Source organism: Bactrocera tryoni, chromosome 1 (genome assembly GCF_016617805.1).
Source record: "Bactrocera tryoni isolate S06 chromosome 1, CSIRO_BtryS06_freeze2, whole genome shotgun sequence".
In the NCBI taxonomy this organism is placed as follows: Eukaryota; Metazoa; Arthropoda; class Insecta; order Diptera; family Tephritidae; genus Bactrocera; species Bactrocera tryoni.
In genome coordinates, this window is record NC_052499.1 from 67,994,617 (window position 1) to 68,016,294 (window position 21,678).

The 21,678-nt window shown below is 34.6% G+C and overlaps 1 long non-coding RNA gene across 1 annotated transcript; it reads left to right on the forward strand.

The window, feature by feature from the left end:
* Window positions 1–429: 429 nt before the first annotated feature.
* On the forward strand, window positions 430–1,485 carry LOC120779591. The gene is made up of 2 exons (XR_005705680.1): window positions 430–1,004; window positions 1,060–1,485. It is a non-coding gene; the product is annotated as an uncharacterized LOC120779591 (long non-coding RNA).
* The last annotated feature ends 20,193 nt before the right edge of the window (window positions 1,486–21,678 follow it).

Sequence of the window (21,678 nt, forward strand, 5' to 3'; positions counted from 1 at the left end):
TAAGGTTTACGCCAAATAACCAGCAAAGTTTGAGGAGCTCGTAAGCAACGCTGCACCGAGCCATCGAAAATTGGAATAAACCGGGTGGAGATATGGAAGCGGAGCCGTGGTGGTCATTTGGCCGATATTTTGTTAAAATCGTAAATGTCATGAATTTATCTGCAATTAAAAAGGAGAACCTATTTGCACCGAATTTAAGTGTTTTATTTCACTTTAGCACGACGTCGTTTTTGTTGATAGACCCTTTACATGAGATCAGCTATGAATACCATATGTAACTGTCACATAAAAATAGATGTGTTTGAAAAAAATAATAATAAAATATAGTTAATGAGAGTACACCAACAAAAACAAAAATAATCACAAAGTTCGTGTGTACCATTGTTATCTCTGAAATGTAGAATCCCAAGTGAAGCAAATTCAGTTTAATCTTGAAAGCCTTTGTGCACAGTTAAAAATAATTTTTCTCCACTCATTGGGAAAGAAAGCAACAGACATGAAGCTTATATACCTATTAATCTTATGTATTTGTCTCGTAACGGCAGCAGAAACAATGGTACTAAATAACACTACCTTGAGAAATTATGCTGTTTTCATATCCAGACCAAAATGTAAAAGTTATGATCATCGTGGACAATGTATTGGTGGAAGCTCGAAATAAAAGGATATAAAAAATGTATAGAAAAATTAAAATTAGCACACATCATTATAATCAATAATAACTTCGTTGGAATTTAGAACTGCGAACAAAAAATATATATGTACATAAATATAAAATTACAATAGGTATTAGACGTTTCCAAATAAGGAAAGAATAAATGTAGGCCTTAATAAAATTAAGTGATTCTATAGTTATATTCTATAGTTATATATCTTTATTCAAATAATATGTTCTAAACTTATCCATTTATTATAAAATAATATCGTAGTCAAGACGATATTTTAATGGGCAAAACTGGAGGCTTTCTACATGGTACTGGACGAAAAATCATCGATATTTCAAGGTGAGATAAATACAATTTTAAATATAATTTGTGTTAAAAACAACTTTTCGTTTAGAGAAATGATATGTCGTATATACTTATGATCGTTTAATGGCCATCCCCGAAAAAAATTTCCCTTATCTCAGAAACACTTGAAATTTGGAAGAAGATTTCTAAAGAAAGATTCCACGAAGATTAGCAATTTAAATACATACGAGGCTGTAATTCTCATAAGAAGATTATTTTAGTAAAAGTGTTATTTTCTAGGAACGAAAAGTTGAACCCAATCTCAGCTTACGGTCAACATTTTTTAATCAATAGTAAGGCACTTTCTCAACAAATTCATCATAAGCTTCTCAAAGACGGTGCTTAAATGAGTTAAGCATCCAGCCACTATACACGGAAAAAACTGGCGCTCCCTAGCTCAATACACCACAACCGATGATAACATAGCACAAGACACCTCACAATACCTGTACACCAACACACTAAGCAAAAAGGATGGACAACAGCATAGCAGACAATTCGTTCGACACACTTCGTCACATACATTCGATGAGATTACCAAAGCAAGTTTCAAGCAACGGGTGCCATTGCGAGGAAGTGGATAAAAATTTAAAACACTTATAATATTGCATATTATATTAGAGTTAATTTTTATTGTTAAAATACAAATAAAATTCATTTTTATTTAAGAGCGTATGCTCTAAAGAAATTTTGTATTCAACTTAAACAGACGGATTTAATCTTGCTTATTATGTATTATATATGAATATATTGAAAAAGCTATCTTTTTTCTCGATATTATGAATGTGGGATCGGAATTCGCAAAATCAAGCATGTCCAAAGGGACCTCTTTACGGTACTCAGCTTTAGCGAGGCGAGGCGAGCAGGAACGCGTGCCATATGTACCCAAAATTTCCATCAAAATCATTTGAACGAACTCGCGATAGATGTCGGGCTCCTTTGCCATTTTGCTAACGCTTGCCGGACGATTTTTAATCACCATTTTCTTTGCTTTTATAACATTTTCATCATATTTAATTTCTTTTTTTTTGTAATGATTACTTTGTTGGGAACATTAATTAGGTTAAAATATTTTACGTTTTACAGTATCCTAGTACTGAGGTGAAAAGAGAGCACATAGAAGAAAAAGACCTGAAACAGTTTTAAAGCAGTAGTGCATGGTTTCCGTGGAAATCATAGAGCTGACAGTTATGACGAGCTGATCACGGACATGAATACGAATCTCTTCATCGTCGAATGAGCAGTGTCAGTCAGTCACAGAAGCACTATGCACGGAAATGTTTGTCCTGACTCTCCAGGTGCTTGAAGACAACTGTCCAGTCGCGGCGGAAGAAAATCAGTCCTATTACTTTCCCGACAAACCCTGATGAAATAAAGATGTAATTTGTTGTGTATGGATAAGTTTGGCCTTCGCCAAATTAGCCATATCCTTTTCGACAATTTCAGATTAAGTTCAATCCTTTTTATTTTAATATGCTCTTTCCAACGTAAGCATCGAGCGTGATGCCAAGATATTTGGCTTTATTTGCATATGGTACGAAGACTTCTAGAACACTTATAGGGTGATAAGTGATAAGTGATTCTAACTTACTACAAATTTGATTGGATGTTACAGGCTTAGCGCAGCTTTTGCTGCAGTTTTTTCGACGCATAGTATTGCGGTGTCATTAGCAAAAGTTGCAGTCATATGTACTGTTTCGTGCTAACGGTAAGTCTGTCAAGAAATACAGCTGGACACACGTTTCCCTCTCTCTTCTATTGTTAAATGCTTGTTTCTAAAACCGAACTGATGCGATGGTATTAACTGCTTTTCTTCGATTATATATTTTATTTTTTGATAAATTAATTTTTCGACAAGTTTTGAGATTTGTGGGAGTAGTGAAATTGGTCTATATGACGAGACTACATAAGAATCCTTTTCTGACTTAGGAGCCATAACAATTTCGGCAACTTTCCAAAGGCTTGGAAAATGTGTCAGACGAATTGCTGTATAGAAAAGATGAGTGAACTTCAATAAACATTTGTATGGCAACTGCTTTAACACTTCAGCTGTAATTAAATCGAATCCAGCTGTTTTCTTAACTTTAAGCTTTGTAATTTCACTTTTAAGTTCGCAAATGATGATTGTTGGGATTATTGCATGATGAATACTACTGAGGAACGAGATTTCACTATTCTCATTTGGACGAAGGTTTCAGCAAGGTGTTTTGCAAATGCATTAGATTTATCACAATCACTTCTAGTCCATGTATTGGAAGTAATTTTTAATGGTGCAACGTGGCTTGTTGGACGTTTCAGATACTTGGTATTTGAAAAGGATAATCCTCAAAAAATAAATGCGAAAGAATGCCCTTTCGAATGATGATACAAATTCCCCATTCAATTTTAAGTTTTTATGGGTTTTCTTTAAAAGTAGAGAACCTCGAAATAACTGAGAAGAAAGTTCGGACAATAGTGGTACTTTTGTATGTTCGGTGCTCCGTAGCTCGATAAACGACTTAATCGTTTCTTTTCAAAATTATTGTAGTTGCCATATTGCAGTTTTTGAAAATTAATTGTGTCGAAATATTATTTTAACTAAAATAACTATCTCAGTGCGATAATATTGATTTAATATTCAATAAAGCCAAAAATTATGAAACGTATACAAGCTACATATATAAAAGTCAGGTCATCGCTCTTCACGGCCACGAGGGGTAGCAAGAAAGAACTGGACATCAAATAGTTTCCAAAGGGCTTTTTATATGTCAACCAGTTAATATAAAGCCAAGTTTAACATTACGACTTTAAAATCAGGAAAACTAGGTGCGATCCCGAAACCACTTTGAACACGAAACAAGAATTCATTTAGCTAGTGAAATCTCAGTTTTCAACCGTTTCGTTTTCATTGGTTAAAAAAAAAAATACAAAGCTTACTGTGATCAAATTGAAACGTAAATTTTGCCCATTTAATTTCCTTCAACGTAATCCCTCCCGCTGCAATACAATTATGCCAACGAATGTTTTAGTCATCATAGCACTTGGAAAAATCCTCCGTCGTGATCAGATCAGAGCCTTCTTCGATTCAACTTTTATATCCCAAATTGACTCAAAATGTTTCCTCGGAGTGGTCATATGAATTTGCTGAATAGACGTTACACGAAGGTAAATCAGATGAATGCGGTGGTTGCGGCACGACATTAGTTGAAAATGTGGTGAAATGATCACGAATAACCAATGCAGTATGTGATGGTGCATTATCGCATTATTGCTGCCGACTTCGCCATTCAGACATAGTAAAAATCGAAGAATTCCCTTTTAGTGCCTCACAAAACGACGTGTTTCTCAAATACTTATATATATTTTGACGTGAAGTTTAGTAAAAATGTCACAAACTACCAAATTACAGGAAAAAAAATTAACCGATTCAAAAAACAAGCGGGGTATAAATTAAAAAATCAAAGTGTTGATATTTCTAGAACCTCACAACAACAAGAACGTTAAATTAAATGACATCATTATATTTATGCAATTTTCTTGTAGCCGTGGATGGGAATTTGCAAACAAATTACCTCATGCATAGGGACAGTATGTCCCTAGCAAGTAGACCTCAGTCGAGATGCCAACATTTTGATCAACGCGGCCGATGTGTTGATGAAGAAGCTGGACCAAATTTGTTTCGAAGAAATAACTAATGAAAGGCAAGGATAACTGTGGGCAAGTAACTAAACTTACGGCGAAAGAACTAAACTTACTTCGATATACTTACTTATACTTGTAAATATATGCAAATAGAGAATCTATAAGTAATATATGTATATAAAAATATGAACCCTGGTGTAAAATTAAATCAATTAAATATAGAAATATAGAATGAAATAAAAATGCATTTACTAATAGAGCTATTAATCACTTTACTAGAAGACGTAAGTTCATTTAAATGGTTTTCGTCAACATTTTTAAGACAACAGTAATGCAAACTCCCAACAATTGCATCGGCTCTTCGGAGTCGGATTTACTTTTCTTAATATATTAGCTCATCACATTATAAGACAAAATCGTCATTTTTCCGGGAACCAGTAGTTTTGAGTACTTGGAATTGGATCACACCAAATGTTTGTTATTATAAAATATGTAGTGATAAGGAGATTGTACATACATATGTATAGTGCGTATGGTATATGAGTGAAAAGAATTCAAATTGTTTATAAAAAAACTAATCTGGCAAACGCTTCTTTTTGACTATAAAATGTAGAACGGCTTCGAACAAACTTTAGTAAACATTTGGAAATCTATTGGCAAAGTTGAGGCATACTTTTTCTCTCAAAAACTACCAAAATCAAAAAAAATCTTTAAAAATGAAATTCATGTATTTATTGGTTATCGTGTGTACATTAGCATAGCATCATATGTAATAGGGTTTGCTTGCCTCGACACAATACCAAACTGCCGGCTAAATTATCGCGGAGATTGCATTGAACGGTAGTTGAAGAATCAAACACAATGAATTATATGTAGTACACAAACGTTTATGTGGTAATAATAAATATTGTATCATTTGTGCAATAAAATTGTAAAAAGAACAACTAAAAATAATTTGGCGTTTTTAAACTCAACTGAATTCGCCTACTAAAATTTTGTTTGTCTCTCGAAAAAAATAAAACCAAAAAAATATTAAAACAACAAAAAAGGTTAACTACGTCCTTAAAAAAAAAAAAAAAAAAACAATTCCATACCAGAAATTTGTTTTTATCGTTCAGTTTGTATGGCAGAAATATGCCATAGTGATCCGATCGGGCATTTTTTTTGGATGTTGTTCTAATGTTTTGAATAATAATTCATACACTTAAAAAGGTTCCCAAGCAAGAACTTGATTTCGATTGCAAGATATCGAAAGAGTAGTCATGGTTACATCAACTTAGCCCATCACGCTGATCGCTTATATGTATAAAATATCTATTTCACGTGGGATCGTACCTTTCCTTCAAGGAGTTTCGGGGCCAACTTAGTATAACCTGTTCTTGGAATACAAATTAGATTCGTGTTCCTTTTTAATGATACTAATGATATACGCGTCTACCAATTGGGATGACGTGACTTTGACAGCTTGTGGCGGCCATGTTTGTTCACGGATTTGTGTCAGTGCGTTCAGTAAGGCTTTTCATTTCGTCATGTGACGATTTAGACTGAATTAAAGCGTTTCAATTTACCATTACGTTGTTCTTGTTGGTGGACCCTTAACATGAAATCAGATATGAATATGTATCTGTCACAAAAAAAAACAAAAATAGATGTGTTTGAAAAAAAAAATAATAATATTATACTTGTATAGTTAATGAGAGTACACCAACGTAAAAAAAATCAACGGTCCGAAAATGAACTTCGAACAAAGAGCCAACATTAAATTTTGTTTTAAAATTGGTAAAACTTTGACCGAAACGATTCAATTGATAAAACAAGTTTATGGCGATGATTACCTATCCCGTAGCAGAGTGCACAGGTGTTTTCAACGTTTTCAAAGTGGTCGTGAGGACATAAATGACGATTAAAATGTGGGCCAATAAAAATCCGTGATCATCGGAAATTCCATCGAAACTGTGCGAGAATTCATCAAAAATCAGCCCAAATCATCCTTGCAATTCATGGAAATGAAATTGGTCATCTCCACAACATCGATTGATCGCATTTTGACCGAACACTTGGGCTTAAGAAAGGTGTGTGCACGGTTTGTTCCGCACAAATCGACTGACGACCAAAAATTGCTCTCATCGATCGACGGTTGTGACCGATTATTTGACCAAAAATCACATTTTAACCATTAACCACTTCCCGTATTCATCTGATATGGCACCATGCGGCTTCTTCCTTCGGAAAAAAGCATTTGCCCATGCAAGGAAAGCGTTATGCAGACGTAGAGACCATTCAAAAGGCTTGCACTGGCATACTGGCGGTCATACCGGCCAACGAGCTAAAACGCTATAACACTCGTTCGACATGCTGTTGGACCGTGCAAAAAGCTGTATTGAAGCAGAAGAAGACTATTTTGAATAAAATAAATTGATTTTGCCGAAAAAACCATTTGTTCTGTTTAATTTTTTTAAGTCCTGTTTACTTTGGAAAGCTCCTTGTATTATACGAAGTGGTGAAAACTTATATGGTTCATGGACCTTGCGGGCACCAAAATCCCACTTCGGTTTGTATGTCTGACAATAAACGCACGTAACACGTGCTTTTCTTTCGGAAACGCATACTGGAAATGATGGATATCCACTCTATCGGCGTCGCTCACCAGACGCCAATGGCAGAACAATCAGCATTCAATTTAAAAGAGTGAATATCGATGATATTGTCTAATTCATATTCAAAACTCATATCAATGTTGAGTATTGCAGTTTAGTCAAATCAATCAAATATGTTTGTAAGTACGTCACCAATGAAAGCAACATGGCGGTTACTGACCTTGAACGAGATGAGATCAGCAAGTATCAAATGGTTCGATACGTGAACTGCAATGAAGCGTTTTGTAGGATGTATACTTTTGCAATTCATGAACGCTTTCCGACTGTTGTCCGTTTCGCAGTTCATTTGAAGCATGGCCAAAGAATGTATTTCAACCCATGGAATACATTACAGCCTCTCTCTTTTTTTCTCAATTTTCTTCAGTGATCCGTTTGCGAGAACATTGTTTTATTCATAAGCACCTTGATATTATACATAAAATGCATCTTCAAAGAAATGGTTACGCAGAAACAAAACGAACCAGTAGATTGACATCCTGATGAGTTCTCAACTAATGCAATAGGACGAATTTACATAATTCACCCGAAAAGCGCCGATAGCTTTGCTATTGATTAATATACACGGTTCAACTTCATTTGAGTCATTGCGCACTGTTAATACTGTGAATGGTACGGTGTGTACAACTTTTCGAAAACCATGCCAGCAATTACAATTGCTGGAACATGATAACCACTAGAATCAAACGATGAACGATGCGGTAGCTACATCGAATGCCACTGAAGATTGGAGATGTGCAAATTCCGATTGTGTTGACAATCAAGACGAAACCGTGAATTATCCAGTGGAATTTCTAAACCCTTTGAGCAGGCTTGGTGTGCCGCCACTGTCATCTGTCATTATTCTGTTTCACAATCTTCATGCGCCGAAACTGTGTAATGGAAACCGACTGATTCTGACGCAGCAATCCAATACAAGGGGGCAGAATGTTTGATTCTACAAATTCCTTGAGTTCCACCGATTTGCCATTTCATTTCAAAATTATTCAGTCTCCAGGGAAAATAGCATTTGAGATGACAATCAACAGGGCACAAGGATATTCGTAATCTGTAAATGACATGTTATTCATACGGTCAGATATACGTGGCGTGTTCACGAGTTGGAAAACTATCTTTTATGTAAATTTACGAACCGGAACTGAAACCAAAAAATTTTGTTTATTTAACTCCGTTACATTGAAAAAAATGTACAAAAATCGCAAATAAATAATTTTCAACGCAATATAAATTCAACTTTCTTTTCATTTCAAAACACATAATTTCACGCAGGGCAACGCCTGCGGGGTCAGCTAGTATAAATATATGAAATAAAAGAATAAATATAAGAATATGAAATGTGATGTAAAACTTAAATCAATTAAATACAGAATGAAATAAACATGCGTTTACCAATGGAACTATTAATCACTTTACTAGAAAGCGTAACTTCACTTAATTGGTCTTGGGAAAGATGGGGACAACGTGAAATCTTTCTCACCTTCCTATCGAAATGTTTAAGTCAATGGTAAAGCGAATTATCAACAATTGCATCAGCTCTTCGAACCCGGATTTAAACTTGCTTGTTATACATAATATATGAGCTCATCACACATTAGACGAAATCGACATTTTTCTGGGAAGCAGTATTTTTGATTACTTGGAATTGGATCATACCAAATTTTTGTTATCATAAATATGGTGATAAGAAAATTGTATACAAATATGTATTGTATGTATGATATAAACGTTCAAAGAATTTAATTTCAATAAAAAAACTAATTTGACAAGCGACTTTTTGACTATAAAATGTAGAACGGCTTCGAACAAACTTTAGTAAACTTTTGGAAATCTATTGGCAAAGGTGAGGCATATTTTGTCTCTCAAAAAATACCAAAGTCAAAAAAATTCTATAAAAATGAAATTCATGTATTTATTGATTATCTTGTATATTAGCATAGCTGGTATTAGTGCTGTAGTGGAAGACCCTTCAGAGGATAATATCAAATACGCTATTATAATAGCAAAGCCAAACTGCTCGCAAAATCATCTTCGAGAGTGCATTATCAAATCGCAAATCGAATTATCAAACACAATGAATTATAATACGCATAGGACTATGTCGCAATATTAAGTGTTATATCATTTGTGTAATAAAATTATAAAAAGAAAGAATAAAAATAATTTGGCGTTTTTAAGCTCAAGTGAATTCACCTGTTAAAATTTCTGAAATTTTTTTGAAGAAACCTCACAGAAATATTTTGTTGTTTTCATTAAATGAGTTTATTTATATTAAGGAAACAATGAGGTGACAGCTTCCATGTTTTTTTTTCAACAGTATAAAACGGTAAAACAAATTAGTATGCATTTGAAAGTTTTTGGTGTAGTTGAGTCAAAGTTTGTGTGTGTCTCTCGAGAAACCAAAAGCAAAAAAATATTTTCCATACCAGAATTTTATTTTAATCGTTCAGTTGGTATGACAGAAATATGCTGTAATGATCCGATCGGAAATTTTTTTGGATATTGTTGTGTTGTTTTGAATAACAATTCATTTGGTTAAAACAGTTTTTCAAACAAAACTTGATATCGATCGTTTAATGGTAGCAATGCATTATAGTGGTCCGATATCGGCGGTTCCGACAAATGAGCAGCTTCGGGGTAAACTTAGAATACACTGTTCAGGGAATAAAAACTATATTCATGTTCTTTTTGATGGCATTAATGATATGCGCGTCTACTAATTGGAATAAGGTGACTTTGACGGCAGTAAGGCTTTCCATTTCGTCATGTAACGTTTAATTTTGGTACAATATTGTTTTTTTTTCTTCCATTTAAAAATCGTCTTCCCAGATAAGGCGCATCTCTTGCATAATTGCTTCGTCAATAAACAAAATGGTCGCTTTGAGGTGAGTCATATCCACGGCTGATCCAGAAAACGATATTGTATCCCCAAAAATCTCCCATTTGTTGCGGGGTGACCGAAATATTGAGCCTTACTTCGGTTGAAATGAGACGGAAATGTCATTATCGTCAATAGCTAAAGTTAGAACAGGATTTTGACCGACTTTTTCCCAGATTTGGCGGCCCGTTAATGTGGAGAAATGGCCCAGTAAGATCCTCTATATCAGTTTTGCTGGTGGTATGTTAAAACAAAGGCAAACGCCACGATGCACCTTCTTCTTCTTAATTGGCGTAGACACCGCTTACGCGATTATAGCCGAGTTAACAACAGCGTGCCAGTCGTTTCTTCCTTTCGCTAGGTGGCGCCAAGTGGATATTCCAAGCGAAGCCAGGTCCTTCTCCACTTGGTCCTTCCAACAAATCACAAATTATCTGCAATTAAAAAACAGAACCAATTTAGACCGTTTTTTGAGTGTTTTACTTCACTTTAACATAACGTCGCTCTTGTTGATAGACCCTTTACATGAGATCAGATATGAATATGTAGCTCTCACAAAAAAAAATAGATGTGTTTGAAGAAAAAATAATAATTATAATATAATATATGTAGTTTATGGGAGTACACCAACAAAAACGAAAATAATCACAAACTTCGTGTAAACCAGTGTTATCACTGCATTGTAGAATCCCAAGTGAAGCATACTTAGTTCAGACTTGAAAGCCTCTGTGCAAAGTTAAAATTTATTTTTCTCCGCTAATTTGGAAAGAGAAAAAGACACGAAGCTTATATATTCTTAAATCTTATGTATTTTTCTTGTAACGGCAGCAGAAAGAATGGTGCTAAATAGCATTACCAAGACATCTAAGGAAATATGTAACAAGACAAAACAATGTGGGCCAAGGTTTTAGAATCTTTTTGCAGTGACTTCAATATGTTATGATGCGTGTGCAGCGCCTCCAGGCCGATCAATCTATCTTGAAGAATGCTCATCCTCAGCCACACTTTAATGAAGCAAAGTATTGAAAAAAAGCTTTCAGAGGTCGCATTCGCCACAGTAACTGTACAGAATATGCGAGGAAAACTATGAAAAATGGGTATAGGTCTTGATCGCAGTTCTTCAACGTTTTCAATGCAGTAGTCGGTAACTTGTTGTCTTTTGACTTTTGGTTATGCCTCCAATGGCACTGCCCGTGATCAAGTTCACTTTTCAAACGTCGCACGACGTTGTCATTATCCAAAAGGCCTTTGAGTCTATCTATCGGGTAGTCAATAAGATTTTTCATTTCTTTGGCTTCCGAAGGACGTACTTTTTCTGGAAGCAGAAAACTTAGTTAAAATCCATCCAATACTTCTCTAAAACAGCGTGTCTTCAAATCTTTTTAATCAAACTTTTAGTTCTACTGCCATGAATTTGTAGATCGAAAATGTTTCTCAGCGTTTTGTCTTCGATTTCGGAACATTACATGCAGCGTATCTATCATATATGATGCCTTTGCCAGATCGATCTTTGAAGACTCACACAAAAAGCTCCAAATTATGAATTCAAATTTGCACAGGGCTGCGATAAGTGTCGTTGCTTTTACCACTGTTTCCTTATCTCTCCAGTTACTAATTTTTCTATGTTGGAAAACTTGGAAGATCAACCGCGGAAAATGTATCAATCGAACAGTAAACAGATGGAGCTGAATGTAGAATCTATTTCAAGTTTTCTATCAAGCCGCGTCGCTTCAGATTAAGCACTTTCAGTAACGGAATTATTGGATTGGATTTGCTAATAAGTTAATCTGCATACGTTGCCACAATTTGTAAATTCAGAAGACAGTCTTTTATTTTGTACCGGCGACCCGCTCCGGCTTCGCATGGGTGCAATGCTGATACTGAATACACCACAGAAAAAATGTGAACGTTGTATATGAAAACATAGTGGCCCGCTCCTCGTTCGGCCTCGGCCGGTATAAAATATATAGCATATGTCACTCAATGAAAAAGTTATTAAAATCGATTCAGTGGTTTTGGTTTTTCATTACCGCCCGCGACTCATACGCGTTAAATTTGGAGGGAAACAATTCCCCTTTCCCTATACAATGAAGATTTCCTGTTATCTTTGGAATACATAAATTCGTACACTACATTTTTACTTATTAACTTTTGACATTTCTACCTATTTATTTTACTTTTACAATAATTAATATATTTAAAAAAGTCTTTATATATATCATTCACAGCTTTCTTGTTATTAGAAAATACAAACAGGCTTTCTCTAGAGGTTCATAATTCCGTTTTGGCCGAGTAAATAAAAAGTGGTCAAAACGCTATAATTTTGTGATTTGTAATTGTAATTACCAATACATATTTGCTTATACATCCATAATGTATTAAATAAAACCTAAGCGCAAAACAAAATTTGTTTGTGTTAATCTGTATAATTATGATTTCAATAAACTCAACTTCGAAATTTGAAGGCAAATACATATACTATTATATATATACCTGTACATATACTATTATATTATATATACACAAAAAGCAAGACTAAATTCGTCTTTAAGAAGCTGATGATGAATTTGCTGAGAAGGTGCGTTATCTTTGATTAAAGGCCGTTGAACGGAAGCTGAGATCGATTTTAACTTTTCGTTCCTAAAAATAACAATTTGACTAGCCTAATCTTCTTATGAGAACTTCGGTGTCGTATGTAGTAAAATTACTAATCATCGTGTAATCATTATTTTGGAATATTCTTCCAAATTCAAGTGTTTCTGAGTTAGATGCATATTTTTTTGTCATGCATGGCCATTAAACGATGTCGAGCTATACCATCCAAAATAACAATGCTGACCTCTTGCACTTATATTATTTTACATTTACACTTTTCTGAACATCTAATAACCATTGGAGTTTTATATTTATGTCTATTATTTTTGTTCGAAATCAAAATTCCAACGAAGTGATTATCGATCATAATGTTGTCATCATATTAAGTTTTAATTTTTCTATACATTTTTTGTGTTTGTGTACTCGTTTTATTTAGAGCTTCACCCAATACATTGTCCTCGATGATTAACTCTTTGACATTTGATACTTGGTCTAGATATAAAAACAGCATTAGATGCAATGGTTATATTATTTAGTACCATCCTTTCTGCTGCCGTTACGAGACAAATACATAAGATGAATAAGTATATAAGCTTCATGTCTGTTGTTTTTTTTTTCCAAATGAGCGGCGAAAAATAAATTTCAACTTTGCAATGAGGCTTTCAAGTCTGAACTAAATTTGCTTCACTTTGGTTTCTACATTACAGATATAACACTGGTACATACGAACTTTATCTAATAATTTTTGTTAACGTTGGTTTATGTTGGTGTACTCTCATCACTGACCAAATGGAAAGGATTACTGAACGCACTGACAATATTTGACACAAATCCGTGAACAAACATGGCCGCCACAAGCTGAACATGGTATACCAAGTTTACCCCGAAGCTGCTCATTCGTTGGAACCGCCGATATCAGACTACTATAATGCATTGCTATCATTGAACGATCGAAATCAAGTTTTGTTTGAAAAACTTGTTTAACTAAATGAATTATTATTCAAAGCATTACAACAATACCCAGAAACATTTCCAATCGGGTCATTATAGCATATTTCTGTCATACAAACTGAACGATAGAAATAAAATTCTGGTTTGGAAAATACTTTTTTCCTTTTGGTTTTTCGAGGGACACACACAAACTTTGACTCAACTACACCAAAAACTTTCAAATGCATACTAAATTTGTTTTACCGTTGCATATTGTTGAAAAAACACAAGGAAGCTGTCACCTCATTGTTTCCTTAATTTTAATAAACTCATTTAATGAAAACAACAAAATATTTCTGTGAGGTGTCTTCAAAAAAATTTCAGAAATTTTAACAGGTGAATTCACTTGAGTTTAAAAACGCCAAATTATTTTCTTATTTATTTTCTTTTTTATATTTTTATTACACAAATATATATATAACACTTAAAACTGCGACATAATCCTATGTGTATTTTAATGCGTTGAGTTTGATTCGTCGACTATTATCCATTCACAAGGTAATAATATCCAATGCACTCTCCGCGATGATTTATAATGCAGTTTGGTCTTACTTGGCAAATAGCACACCTAACTATTGTATAGCGTAGTGCACATCGTCCACATTGAGCACTAATAGCTGCTATGCTAAAGAACACGATAATCAATAAGTACATGAATCTCATTTTTGTAGAATTTTTTTGACTTTGTTATTTTTTGAGAGAAGAATTATGCCTCGACTTTGCCAATAGATTTCCAAATGTTTACTAAAGTTTGTTCGAAGCCGTTCTACATTTTATAGTCAAAAAGAAGCGTTTGTCTATTTAGTATTTCACATGCAATTTGAATGCTTTCACGCATATAACATACACACAACACATACATATTTGTATACAATTAGCTTATCACTACATTTATAATAACAAAAATTTTGACAAGCAAGTTTAGTCGAAGAGCTGCTGCAATTGTTTAGAATTCGCATTACCATTGATTTAAAAATGTTGATAGGAAGTTGAGATTGATTTCAAGTTCTGCCTATTTTAGCTAAGCCCCCTTAAATGAAGTTACGTCTTCTAGTAAAGCGTTTAGTAGTTCCATTAGTAAGCGCATGTTCATTTCAGTCTTTATTTAATTGATTTAATTTTTACACCAGAACTCTTACTTGTATATGTATTCTCCATTTGCATTTATTTATACTATATGTAAGTATATCGAAGTAAGTTTAGTTCTTTCGCCGTATGATTTTGTAATTGCAAACAGTTATCCTTGCCTGTTAGTAGTTATTTCTTTGAAATAACTTTGGTCCAGCTTCTTCATCGACACATCGGCCCCGTTGATAAAAATGTTGACATCTCGACTGAGGTCTACTTGCTAGGGACATACTAGCCGGATGCATGAGAAATGCATAAAATCGGTAAATATAATGACTCTATTTTATTTAAGGTTGCCGTTTTTGCGAAGTTCAGAATATATACTTGTATATAACAATCGCGCTGATAGAAGATCGAATGCTTACTTAATTAAATATCTGCATAGATAAGCTCGTAAGCTTTGTAATTTGTTTTTAACTATTGGAAACAAGATTGAGTGAATATATCAATATTTGTAAATATTCAGATCTTGGCTGATTAAAGCCTTTGGCTTTCCTGAGATTTCACTAGCTAAATTTATTATTGTTTCGTGTTCAAAGTGGTTCCTGGATCGAACCTAATTTCCCAGACTATTAAGTCGTAATAGTGTGAGCGTAATCTCATACTTGGCTCGATATGAACTGGCTGGAAGACAAACACCACCTTCTAAGCCCTTTGGAAACTATTTGATGCCGAGTTCTTTCTTGCTACCCCTCCTGGCCATGAAGAGCGATACCCTGACTTTTATATAGTTTGTATATGTGACTTCAACCTGCAAGTAATTTTTGTCTTTACTCGTATTGTATACTAAATCAATATTATCGCACCGAGGTCATTATTTTACTTAAAATACATGATTACATTCATTACCAGTTAAGCTCATAAACATTTAAATATATGTATAACCGTGAATAAATTTGTACGTATGTCGACATCATTTTTGATTTTGGTTTTTTTGCATATGTTTACATACGACCTATGCTCTCTTGCCGACGATTTAATTGTGGAGATAAGCGAAATGAGATTTTTTTTCCAACTTGCATTGCATAAATCTTTATTATTTGTTCTTGTAAAATAAATGAAAGTGTCTGATCTATAGCAAAAAACACTCGAGTTTCACTGGCTTTGTGAAAAAGTTACTACAGTTCCAAATATCTCAGTAGCTGCGATTGAATGTATATCAGTATTAGGGAAGTGTATTGGTCTTCGCAAAGGGCTACGGAGCTCTGAACATACAAAAGTACCCCCAATGTCGGAACATTTTTATCAGTTATTTCAAGGTTCCATACGTTTTTAAAGAAAAAAGCACAGAAGCTTAAAATTTAATGGAAAATGTTTATCATGGTTCGAAAGACTATTTTTTCGCATTTACTTTTTGAAGATGATCTCTTTCAAATGTTGGCCGCGGCTACGTCTCAGATGGTCCATTCGTTGAGTCCAATTTTCGCTGACTTATTGAGCATTTCGACTTGTAACTGGCGAATGACACACGTGATATTTTGCTCTAAAGAATGAATCGGAACGGGATTGTCTTCTTTTTCTTGTCCTTCTTTTTCTTCTTTACTGGCGTAGACACCGCTTGCACGATTATAGCCGAGTTAACAACAGCGCTCTAGTCGTTTCTTCTTTTCGCTACATAGCGCCAATTGGATATTCCAAGCGAAGGAGGCCATAGAAAACAAGAACCCCTGTGTTCGAACTTATAAATTAACAAAACGCTTCCCGCCAGTTCGGTGGGATGTCTGAAGGTATGCGCCCCCAAGTGATTAAGTCTTGACCTGCCTAACGCAAGACAGCCAAGAAGGAAGTATTGAGTTGTTTCCACCTAATCTTCTTCCATACAGCTTCTGCAGATGGCGTCTGGTAACATTCCCAGCCTTACTGCGTCGAGGCCAATAGGGCAATGACGTGTTACAAGCCCCAAAACTAGGGAAAGACTGCCTTACTGAGGGCAAAGAGATCACTAGATCTCATGCGAACGATCTTGGGACAAAAGACTTTTTCGACAGCGTGTGTAAAAATTGTGGCCCAACAGTAATAGAATAGGATACGGGAGCACAGATCTCTGCCTCTTATTTCTAACTCATGTTTCCTGCGATTCCGTTGTGGTCTGGTAATCATATCATTCTTATCCCAAAGACACTCGATGCTATTGATAGCGAGGTTAGGTCTTCGATCAGCTCTGAATTCTCTCATTGTTAATGAGCTCAAGGCCGGAATCGCCTACAGGTGACGATATACTATTATATACTTGTACATACTTGTACTTATACTCTTATATATACCCAAAAAGCAAGATTAAATTCGTCTTTGAGGAACTGATAATGAATTTGTTGAGAAAGGGTGTTATTTTTGATTAAAAGCTGTTGACCGGAAGCTGAGATCGATTTCACCTTTTCGTTCCTAGAAAAAAACACTTTTACTAGTATAATCTTCTTATGAGAAATTACTAATCATCGTGGAATCATTCCTTTGAAATCTTCTTCTAAATTTCAAGTGTTTCTGAGTTAAAGGAGAATTTTTGTCAGGGATGGCCATTAAACGATGTCGAGCTAGAATACTCATAATAACAATGCTCACCTATTATACTTACATACATATATGTTATAGCAGTGGGGAATTAAGACCCATTTCCCTACCTAAGGGTTAAATGGCTTATTAGTAACTTTACTACTTTGAAGAAATTTAAAGTAATAAAAATACACATAATCCAGAAATTTGCCATTTTATTCCAGAAACAAGACTATCTCCATTTTTGAATATAGTAACTAATGCCAAAATATCACTGGAGTTACAAATTGTAGCAACGTATGCAGATTAAATTGTTAATAAATCCATTCAGATCCGTAAATGAAAGTGCTAAATTTTCAGCGACGCGGCTTGATAGAAAACTTGAAATAGATTCTACATTCAGCTCCATCTATGATCTGTTGGGATAGATACGCTGCTTGTAACGTTCAGTCACGTCAGTCAAAAATTGCGGCACAACTGAAAGTTAACGAAGAAAAACCAAGAACCTGCGGTCGTCAAACAAAACGCGAAGGCTTCTGCATGAGAGCTTGCGAAGAATACTAAGGGTCTCAGTGTACATTTCTCTGTTCTGTTGGATACAATCGGCGAAGATTTGAAGACGCGCTTTTCTAGAGAAGTATTGGATGAATTTCAAATGAGTTTGATGCTTCCAGAAAAAGTACGTGCTTCGGAAGCCACAGAAATGGAAATTCTTATTGAGTGCTCGATAGATAGATTCAAAGGTCTTTTGCATAATGACAACGTGGTGCGACGTTTCAAAGGTGAACTTGATTATTGGCGGTGCCATTAGGACGAAAGCTAAAACCAAACGACAACAATTGACCGGATACTGCATTATAAACGCTGAAGAACTGCGATGTGGACTTATACCCCATATTTCTTAGTTTTCCTCGCATATTATGTACAGTTTCTGTGAAGAATCCGAGCTCTGAACGCCATTTTTCGACACTTTACCGCTCGAAAACGTGAATGAGGAAGAACATGCTTCAAAACAGATTGATCGGCCTGGCATTGCTGTATGACATATTGAAGTCACTACTGAAAGATTCTCAAAACTTGGCCCACATCATTTTGTTTAATTAAATATCTCCTTAGATGTCATGGTAATGTTATTTAGCACCATAACTTCTGCTGCCATTAAGAGACAAATACTTACGATTAATAAGTATATAAGCCTCATGTCTCTTTTTTCCAAATTAGCGGAGACAAGTAAATTTTAACTGTGTACAGTAAGTATTTTTTTGCTTTTGTTTTTCGAGAGACACTCACAAACTTTGACTCAACTACACCAAAAACTTTCAAATGCATACTAAATTGGTTTTACCGTTGTATAGTATATTGTTGAAAACGAAAGAAGGAAGTTATCACCTTTCATTGTTTCCTTAATTTTAATAACCTCATTTTAATGAAAACAACAAAATATCTCTGTGACGTTTCTTCGAAAAAATTTCAGAAACTTTAACAAGTGAAATCACTTGAGTTCAAAACGCCAAGTTATTTTTATTTTTTTCTTTTTACAATTTTATTACACAGTTGATATAACACTTAATATTGCGACATAATGCTATGTGTATTTTAATTCGTTGAGTTTGATTTGTCGTAATAATATCCAATGCAACGTTGGCGATGATCTAGGATGCAGTTTGGCGTTGGTCTTACAATCTGGTTATTGGGGTGTTGAAAATTTATCAGTTGAGAATTTATAGCTGCTATGCTAAAGTAAACAATAATCAATAAATACATGAATTTCATTTTTATTGAATTTTTGTGACTTTGTTATTTATTGAGAGAACAATTATGCCTCAACTTTGTCAATAGATTTCCAAATATTTACTAAAGTTTGTTCGAATCCGTTCTACATTTTATAGTCAAAAAAGGCGTTTGTCAATTTAGTATTTCATGTGCAATTTGAATGCTTTCACGCATATAACATACATACAACACATATTTGTATATAATTTGCTTATCACTATACTTATAATAACATAAATTTGGTGTGATCCAATTCCAAGTAATCAAATATACTGATTCCCAGAAAAATGAGCTAACATATTATATATGACGAGAAAATTAAATCCGACTCCGAAGAGCCGAAGCAATTGTTTAGAATTTGCATTCTTCTTCTTAATTGGCGTGATGTGTTGACAACAGCACATCAGTCGTTTCTTCTTTTCGCTACGTGACGCCAATTGGATATTCCAAGCGTAGCAAGGTCCTTCTCCACCTGGTCCTTCCAACGGAGTCTTCCTCTTCCTCTGCTTCCCCCGCCGGGTACTGCGTCGAATACTTTCAGAGCTGGAGTGTTTTCGTCCATTCGGACAATATGACCGAGCCAGCGTAGCCGCTGTCTTTTAATTCGCTGAACTATGTCAATGTCGTCATATATCTCATACAGCTCATCGTTCCATCGAATGCGATATTCGCCGTGGCCAACGCGCAAAGGACCATAAATCTTTCGCAGAACTAATTTTCAAAAAGTTGTCCCTTTTGGATTCATTCTTACAAGAGATATTTTTAAGTAGGCTTTCACTATTTAAAAATCGCCAGTTTTTTCTTATTAACCCTGAAATATAGTCCCCAATACGATATACTGCCCTTGGTAGCATTATCCTTGTTCTTCCGAATAAACTGCCATACTGTCTTTACATACATATACGTTTAGAGGCATTGCTTATCCGCTGATGATGAAATTCGTAATAATGTCCGTGATCAGCACGTCATAACTGTCAGATTTTTCCCTTTTTCCTCTCAGTGCTCTCTTTCCACCTCAGTACTAGCCTATTACAAAACGTAACATATATTAACCTAATTAATGTTCCCAACAAAGTAATTACTACGAAAAAATAGAAATTAAACTCACCATCCAGATAGAATTGCTAGAGCTATATGACACATGTCGAGCTCATTTTCTGTCCCGACATTTAACAGGTAGATGGAAGTAAGCTTGAAATGCTTCGCAAATTTTTAAATTTTTACTTAAATCATACTTTTTCTCTCTCATTTCAATAAATTCGCCGCAAGTATAGCAAAACGAGTAAGCGTCTAGTTTACTACTTTCGAAACACACTGGCATTTCTGTTTATTAAAAGTGTGAGTAACTGTGCGCTTTATAAAAATTAAATAATACTCGTATTAGTGGAAAAAGGCAAAAAATTAACAAAAACGACTCATCAATATAAAGAATCCTAATCATTTTATTTCGCCAGTGTCACCTTTTGTTAGACACAATGGGGAAAGCCATCAGCTGTTTTGAAACTTTTTTGGCGCTATAAAAAATTACTTACTGTACCTTAGCGTAGAAGTAAGTATACTAGCAACTTACTTTATTCATAAGGCAACTGAGTTATAGGGTTGCCAAGTTTTGTTTATTTTGTATTTCCTTTTAAATTATTTTTATGCAATTGACTATATAATTATAAGCAAATTTCGAAAGTAATGCCTTTTATTAAGACGCCCCCTCTAGGATTAACCACAAATCTTGAAGGAAGGGAACAAATGGGTACAAAACTCTCATTTGAAGAAAATGCCCTAAATACTCTAATGCTCGAAAATCTGAAGCTTAAGTCCATCGATGTAAACAAAATTCCTTATTCGGAAAATAAGGTTGAATTCTCCACGGATGAAGAAGAATTAGCTAGAGAAACTGAATGGATTAAAAAAAAATACCAGCTACAAAACGAAAAGCGGAGTATTCTTCTGATCTTCCGGCAAAAGCAGATGAAGCCACATTAAAACCGCTTGCAGCCAAAAATAATTCGCGGCCTTCATTAATTACGGTGTCTGGAGATGCTAACGGCAGCAAATATCAAAAAAACAATTTCACAGCCAAACTTTAAAATAATGAAATATATGTATAGGCTGAAGACTTTCTCCAAAGGGGACTGCAGATGCATATCAAAAGCACTTTCGAGCAAAAATATATCTTGCTATGACTTTGAGAATAAGCAAACACGGCCAATAAGAGTTATAATAAAATATATAATTAATAACCTAAAGGAGCAAGGATTAAATACACTGAGTGCTGATGTTTTAAAAACAAATAGTCTTTATAAATATATAAAAAGTACGAGTCACGTAGTTTGACCGCAATGGACTCCTAAACTAGATATAACAACAAAAACGTTTTCGCCTTTATTCGTAAATAAAATTTTCACTGCATTGAATAGTTTATTATATGAATAAAAGTATAAAATGTATACCACAGCAATGCGTGGGCGGATGCTCTAGTACGATAATATATCCAATAGCAGCATTTTATCACAGATCTAATAGAAACTTAACAAGACGAATTCAA